We start from the raw sequence: 8,296 nt of genomic DNA on the forward strand, positions 1-8,296 counted from the left end.
AAATTCGCAAAGCAAAATGTGGCAAAATTGTGTCAGAGTGTGAAACGAGTAAGCAATGGTGGTTGCGGAAAGCGATGATGGTATCGGGGTGCGTGTGCGGAGGTGGAATGTGTAATGGAATGCGTATGCAGAGGTGGAGGTGGAGAGGTGGTGGTGGCCAAACTGAACTTTTTCAGTTTCTTCAGGAAACGTCGGACGTCCGGTGCTGGTCGGACGTCCGGTGCTGGTCGGACGTCCGGTGCTGGTCGGACGTCTGGTAACTGGCGGACGTCCGGTGCCTGGGCAATTTTGGGCATGGGATGAACAGCTAGGGTTCGAGGTGGGAGAGGCAAAATTCGTCAAATCCGAGCGATTTTGTGGATGGAAAAGGTGGAGACGAAGGGGAAAATCTAGATCCACTCGTGGCAAAGCAAATCCATGGATCAAATCCAACAAAACTTCATCACACCAACAAATCACAAAAAAAATTGGGGCTATTTTTGGTGGGGATTTTCGGAATTGGGGAAGAACACAACAAAATCAAGCTAGAAAACGAAGAGGGGAGGCTCCGAAATCGTGATCAACATGGCTCATGATACCAAGATGATGTAGGGTGGGACCCTAGATGCCCGATCTTTCACAAAAGGAGCGGATCCCACGATGAACATGAAGAACACAAGGAGAAATCACGAGGGGAAACACGAGAGAATAACTCAACCCAACAAGATTAGGTCACACATATGCTAGATCCGAGTACACATATAGATCACACGGTCCAAATCCAACAAGAGATGATACATAGGGTAACCGGTTCTTCTCCGTCAGGAGGTTTTGAGGTCTTCCCGTTAGGGGTCTTGAATCCAAGTGGATCTTCTCCGAGAGGTCTCAATCTCTCTCGGAGGAGCAGATCCGGATGGATGAGCGAGGCTCTATCTCACATATGAGCTATCACAACGCTAACCATAGAAAGAGAGAGGAGGATTTCTATTTATAGTCTAGAGTCACGAAAGGGTAAGTGGGCTTTGGGCCAACACGCGGGCGGCATACAGGCGTTGGACATCCGGCCGTCATCGGTCGTCCGGTGGCTCGCGGGGGATCGGACGTCCGGTCAGGGTCGGTCGTCCACTGTTTTGGCTCTGTTGGCGCTTGGTCGGTCGTCCAGTCGGGGTCGGATGTCCGGTGCGTCGGTCGCCCAGAGGTCTCCATTCTTCTAACGTTTTGGCTTGGGTGCGGTGGCGCCAGTCGTCCGGAAGGGGGTCGGTCGCCTGGGACCTGTAGTGCATCGGACGTCCGGTATGCGTCGGTCGTCCGGGCGCTGGGGCGTCTTCTGGCTGGGACTTGGTCGGCTCGTGGATGCTCCAGGTGTCGGTCGTCCGGTCGGGGTCGGTCGTCCGACGGCTGGGGACTTTCAGGCTGCTCTTCTTCTTCTCGCTCCTTGTGCTTGGTGTCCTCGTCGTCTTGTCCGTTGAATGTAGCTGCTCCTTGGCCTTCCTCTAAGTACCTGATCACACATAGTGTTTCAGCTTGAGGTAGTAGCCATGTCGTATGTGTAGAGAGTGGTAGCTCGGAGAGGAGTGAGTTCACCTTATCTTTGATAGCCTTTGCTCGGGCTCTTGTCACTGGTCCAAGTGGTGTCATGGGAGACGTAGGTAGGTCCATGGGGATGACCTTGGGATGCTCCGCATCACATGGCAGGACCACAAGCCGACGAGATTGACTGGGAGAACATGACAAAGAAGGAGCTTCATGATAAATTTTAGCAAATGTTGATTCAACAGGTGGAAGACATCATGGCCAGCTTTGGAAAGGCACTGGAGAGGATTGATGACGTCGAGAATACAATTGACACCAAGTTGGACGCCAAGTTTGATGAAGTACTCGCGCGTCTTCCACAACCACCACCTGCATCTGCTACACCATTACAACAACAACAACCTCCACATCACGAAATAGCCCTCCGCCACGTGGTCCGTTTTCCTCTTGAGCCTAGACAAAATTGTGGTGCCGCTGCTACTGCTGCTACTGTAGAGGTGGAGGACTATTACGAGGATGAGGTAGATCAAAATCAGAACTGCGTGCAACCACCAGCACCACCAGCACCAGGTCGACCTCATGCATATAATCGCAATGGTAGGACTGCAGCACCACCTCAGGTATGAGATTATGACCATATTCCTAAGCTAAAATTGAATATTCCACCGTTTGAGGTTAGATACATTCCTGATGTATATCTCACTTGGGAGTTAGAAACTAAACAACGTTTCACATGCTTACAATATCCTGAGGAAAGACGTGTTGTTGCTGCTGTTTGTGAATTACTAGTTTTCCTTCTGTTTGGTGGTCTGAACATTGTAGATTATATCATGATAATATCCCTACTACTTGGGCTGCTTTGAAAACTGCTATGCACACTCGTTGGGTTCCACCATATTATCAACGTGAGTTACTTCAAAAACTACACGACGTCCTCGCACGTTCGTAGTCGGATCGTCAAAGTCGACTTCCACCAAAGCAATATCCATCATCTCATCCAAAGACGAGACACCTTTGCCTCTATCAAGTGGTATCAAATTTCCAGGTTGCTCGGTGAGATTTTACAGTTTTTCATAGTTTAGATCGAGCCTGTTCTTCATACCTACAGTCCACGAAAAAGCCACTTAAAAGATTAGGGTTAGTTCATCATATCTGAACCAGTCTGAGACTTTGCATAGTCTTTTCAGTATTTTTCTTTGTTGAATTTGCGGTTGCATCGTCTTGTCAATTTGCTGGTCTTAGCATCTAGTCTTTTAGAGTTTCTAGTTCTGGTCATAAGTTGTCACGCCGCCGCCACACCATCATCATCGCCCCTGCCATCTACCACCACCGCACCATCATCATCGCCCCTGCCATCTACCACCACCGCTTATCCGCCACCACTCTGAATCTGTATCCATATACCACCACTGATCCGTATCCATATACCACCACCAATCAAAATCCATATACCACCACCGATCCATATCCATGTACAATCACCGATCTGTATCCATATACCACCACTGCAACCATATACCACCACCGCTGTCGCATCCTACCACCATATATCCACCACCAATCCGAGTTCTTTTCATATTAGGTTTGTTTTCGAGATCCATCTATTTTCCGATTCGTGTTTCCTTGCCTGAGTAGGTTTCGGAAAAAAAAGTCTGGAGACCCCCGAGCAGTTTTTAGGCCAAAATTTTGGCGACCGAAAATATGTTTTCCCTATCCTGTTTTAGGTTCCAGGGAGTGTTTTGAGACATTCGCCATCATAGTGATTTTTTGTCGCACTTTTTCATCATCGCTGCCCTGATTTCTGAAAAAATAGTCAAAAAAATTCATGCCTATCCTATTATTTTGACTTGGGAAGAGTTTTGGACACTCGCCATTATAGTGATTTTTTGCAAAAAAAGAGCGCGAAAAAATGAAAAAAAAATACAGAGTGTGCTTTTCCCCTTGTTTAAGTGCCACGCTGTGATTTTGTTAGTGTTCTAAGCTCGCGTCTCTAGCACAGTCTAGCCTAGGACCAGCATAGTACCGTCGTTGAGCGTTTATTCAACTTTGCTTCTCTGAATTGATTATTGCTGACATTTTTGCTACCATATCATAAGCCATTCCAGCTCCACATACATCTACGTTGTGTGTTTGACTCTACCTGGGAATTGCTCTATCCAAGCTTTGAGAGTTTTGACTACAACGGTTGCCGATCACCACCTGCTGTTGGGTAAGAACTGGTAAGAATTTGAGATTTGCTTGACGGATTTGTGACACCCCACTAGCGCCACTTTCTAGTAGTATGTAGGATCATATTCTTGTGTGTTTCTATTTTGCTAACCATGGCAGGATCACAAGCCGACGAGACTGACTGGGAGAACATGACGAACAAAGAGTAACATGATAAGTTTCAGCGAATGATGAGTGGACAGGTGGAAGATGTGTTGAACAAATTTGAAGAGGCCATGGAGAAGATAGATGGCATTGAGAAGGCGTTCAAAACAAAGCTCGATAACAAGTTTAATGAATTGCTCGCGCGTCTTCCACAACCACCGCCCGCTAAACCTGTCGCACCTCTACAGCAACAGCAACAACAACAACAACAACAACAAGATTGCCTTCCAAATCAAGTGGGACGAGCACTGTGCGTTCCCCTTGAGCCTGGTCAAAATTCTGGTGCTGTTGTACCTACTGTTGATGCTTCTGTAGCTCCTGATGCTACTGCAGAGGTGGAGGACCATTACGAGGATGAGGTTGATCAAAATCAGAACTACGTACAACCACCAGCACCACCACCACCAGGTCATCCTCATGCATATCATCGCAATGGTAGGGCTGCACCACCACCTGAGGTATGAGATCATGACCATCTTCCTAAACTAAAATTTAATATTTCACCATTTGAGGGTAGATATGTTCCTGATATATATCTTACTTGGGAGTTAGAATCTGAACAACGTTTACATGTTTACAATATCTTGAGGAGAGACGTGTTCCTGCTGCAGTTTGTGCTTTCACTAGTTTTGCATGTGTTTGGTGGTCTGAACATTGTAGATTATATCCTATTCTAGCTACTTGGGCTGCTTTGAAAACTGCTATGCGTACTCGTTGGGTTCCACCATATTATCAACGTGAATTACTTCAAAAATTGTAGCGTTTAAGACAAGCAAATTTTTTTGTAGAAGAATATTATCAGGAATTACAAACTGACATGATTAGATGTGGTATTGTTGAGGATAATGAAGCTATGCTTGCATGTTTTATGGGTGGATTAAATAAAGAGATTTAGACCATTCTAGAGTATAAGGAGTATAATAATATCACTCGTCTATTCCATCTTGCTATCAAAGCTGAACGTGAAGTGCACGACCGACAGGCATTGGCACGAACTAACTTTTCTGCAGGTCGACCTTTATCATGGACACCGCATGCATCCTCTACTCCAACACGTCCTACTACAGCACCACTAACTTCAGCCGCCAATTCCAACTGAGATAAAAGAAAACAGGCACCACCACCACCATCTGCCAGGAGTACACCTTCCGGTTCCGCACAGAGCTCTTCTTCATCCATGGCATCAACAGGGCAAACACATGATATTATTTGTCGTCGATGCAAGGGTGGAGGTCATTATGCGAGAGAATGCCCATCTAAGCGTGTGATGATTGCTACTGAGGATAGTGGGTATGAGTCCGCTAGTGACTATGATGAGGAGACTTTGGCTCTTATTACAAGTGAAGAACATGGTGGAGATGATTCTGATCATGAGACGCAATACATGGCTCCTGAAGACGCTGACAGGTATGAATGTTTAGTTGCTCAATGTGTTTTGAGTGTGCAGGTCACACAAGCTGACCAAAATCAGACGCATAATTTGTCCACACAAAGGGAGTTGTGAAGGAACGTTATGTTCGCGTCATCATAGATGGAGAGAGCTGTAACAACTTGGCTAGCCTGGAGATGGTGGAGAAGCTATCTCTCACCACAAGACTACATCTACATCCTTACTACATCCAATGGTTCAACAACAGAGGCTGATACGTCTCCAACGTATCTATATTTTTTTATTGTTCCATGCTATTATATATTCTGTTTTGGATGACTAATGGGCTTTATTATACATGTTTATATTATTTTTGGGACTAACCTATTAACCGAAGGCCCAACCCAAATTGCTGTTTTTTTGCCTATTTCAGTGTTTCGCAGAAAAAGAATATCAAACGGAGTCCAAACGGAATGAAACCTTCGGGAACGTGATTTACGGAACAAACGTGATACAGAGGACTTGGAGTGGACGTCAAGCAACCAACGAGCAAGCCACGTGGCAGGGGGCGCGCCTACCCCCCTCGGCGTGCCCTCCACCCTCATGGGCCCCTCTTGGCTCCACCGACCTACTTCTTCCTCCTATATATACCTACGTACCCCCAAACCATCAGAAACAGAGCCAAAACCCTATTTCCACTGCCGCAACCTTCTATACCCGTGAGATCCCATCTTGGGGCCTTTTCCGGCGCTCTGCCGGAGGGGGCACTGATCACGGAGGGCTTCTACATCAACACCATAGCCTCTCTGATAATGTGTGAGTAGTTTACCTCAGACCGTCGGGTCCATAGTTATTAGCCAGATGGCTTCTTCTCTCTCTTTGGATCTCAATACAAAGTTCTCCTTGATTCTCTTGGAGATCTATTCGATGTAACTCTTCTTTTTGCGGTGTGTTTGTCCAGATCCGATGAATTGTGGGTTATGATCAAGATTATCTATGAACAATATTTGAATCTCCTTTGAATTCTTTTATGTATGATTGGTTATCTTTGCAAGTCTCTTCGAATTATCAGTTTGGTTTCGCCTACTAGATTGATCTTTCTTGCAATGGGAGAAGTGCTTAGCTTTGGGTTTAATCTTGCGGTGCTCGATCCCAGTGACAGTAGGGGAAACGACATGTATTGTATTGTTGCCATCGAGGATAAAAAGATGGGGTTTACATCATATTGCATGAGTTTATCCCTCTACATCATGTCATGTTGCTTAAAGCGTTACTCCGTTTTTATGAACTTAATACTCTAGATGCATGCTGGATAGCGGTCGATGTGTGGAGTAATAGTAGTAGATGCAGGCAGGAGTCGGTCTACTTGTCACGGACGTGATGCCTATATACATGATCATACCTAGATATTCTCATAACTATGCTCAATTCAATCAATTGCTCGACAGTAATTTGTTTAGCCACCGTAATACTTATGCTATCTTGAGAGAAGCCACTAGTGAAACCTATGGCCCTCGGGTCTATTTTCAATCATATTAATCTCCCGTCAACAAGCTATTTCTGGTGCCGTTTATTTTGTTTTCTTTACTTTTAATATTATCTTATCATCTCTATCAGATCTCACTTTTGCAAGTGGCCGTGAAGGGATTGACAACCCCTTTATCGCGTTGGTTGCAAGGTTCTTATTTGTTTGTGTAGGTGCAAGGGACTTGAGCGTGGTCTCCTACTGGATTGATACCTTGGTTCTCAAAAACTGAGGGAAATACTTATGCTACTTTACTGCATCACCCTGTCCTCTTAAAGGGAAAACCAACGCAGTGCTCAAGAGGTAGCAGCGGCAAGGTTAAGGTAACACGTACTGTCTGTGTGCATTTTAGTATCTCTACATATGCTGATTATGCTGATTCTGATGTGGTACCTATGCAAGCATGTTCCTTATTACTTGGTAGACCATAGCAATTTGATAAAAATTCTGTACACCATGGTAGAAACAATCAGTATACTCTTGTTCATAAGGATAAAAATATTACTTTGCTTCCTATGACTCCCGATTCCATCTTGAAAGATGATATTAATAGAGCTAATAAAGCAAAATAGGAGAAAAATAAGAGTGAAAATCAGATTGTGGCAAAAGAATTTGAGCAACAAATGAAGCCTAATAATAAACCATCTAGTGTTGCTTCTGAAATTAAATTGAAAGGTGCATGTTTACTTGCCACAAAATCTGTTTGCTATGCTTTGTTGTGCAAAGAGGCATTATTTTCATTCGAGGACGTGCCTTCCTCTTTGCCTCCTGTTGTCACTAAGATTTTGCAAGAGTTCGTTGATGTCTTTCCACAAGACGTGCCACCGGGATTACCACCTATTCGAGGGATTGAGCATCAAATTGACTTAATTCCCGGTGCATCGCTACCCAACCATGCACCATACCGTACCAATCTAGAGGAGATGAAGGAGATTATGCATCAAGTCCAGGAGCTGCTCGACAAAGGTTATATACGCGAATCCCTTAGTCCTTGTGCTATTCCTATTATTCTGGTGCCAAAAAAGGATGGTACATCGCGTATGTGTGTTGATTGTAGAGGCATTAATAATATTACTATTCGTTATCGGCATCCTATTCCTAGGCTAGATGATATGCTTGATGAATTGAGTGGCTCTACAATATTCTCCAAAGTTGATTTGCGTAGTGGATACCATCAAATTCGTATGAAATTCGGGGATGAATGGAAAACAGCATTTAAAACTAAGTTTCGATTATATGAGTGGTTAGTCATGCCTTTTGGGTTAACTAATGCACCTAGTACTTTCATGAGAATAATGAACGAAGTTTTACGTGCTTTCATTGGATGATTTGTGGTAGTCTATTTTGATGATATACTGATTTATAGCAAATCTTTGGAAGAACATTTGGAACATTTACATGTTGTTTTTATTGCTCTACGTGATGCACGTTTGTTTAGTAACCTTGGGAAGTGCACCTTTTGCACTGACCAAGTATCTTTTATTGGCTATGTCGTTACTCCACGGGGAATTGAAGTT

This window comes from Aegilops tauschii, chromosome 4 (genome assembly GCF_002575655.3).
Source record: "Aegilops tauschii subsp. strangulata cultivar AL8/78 chromosome 4, Aet v6.0, whole genome shotgun sequence".
NCBI lineage: Eukaryota > Viridiplantae > Streptophyta > Magnoliopsida > Poales > Poaceae > Aegilops > Aegilops tauschii.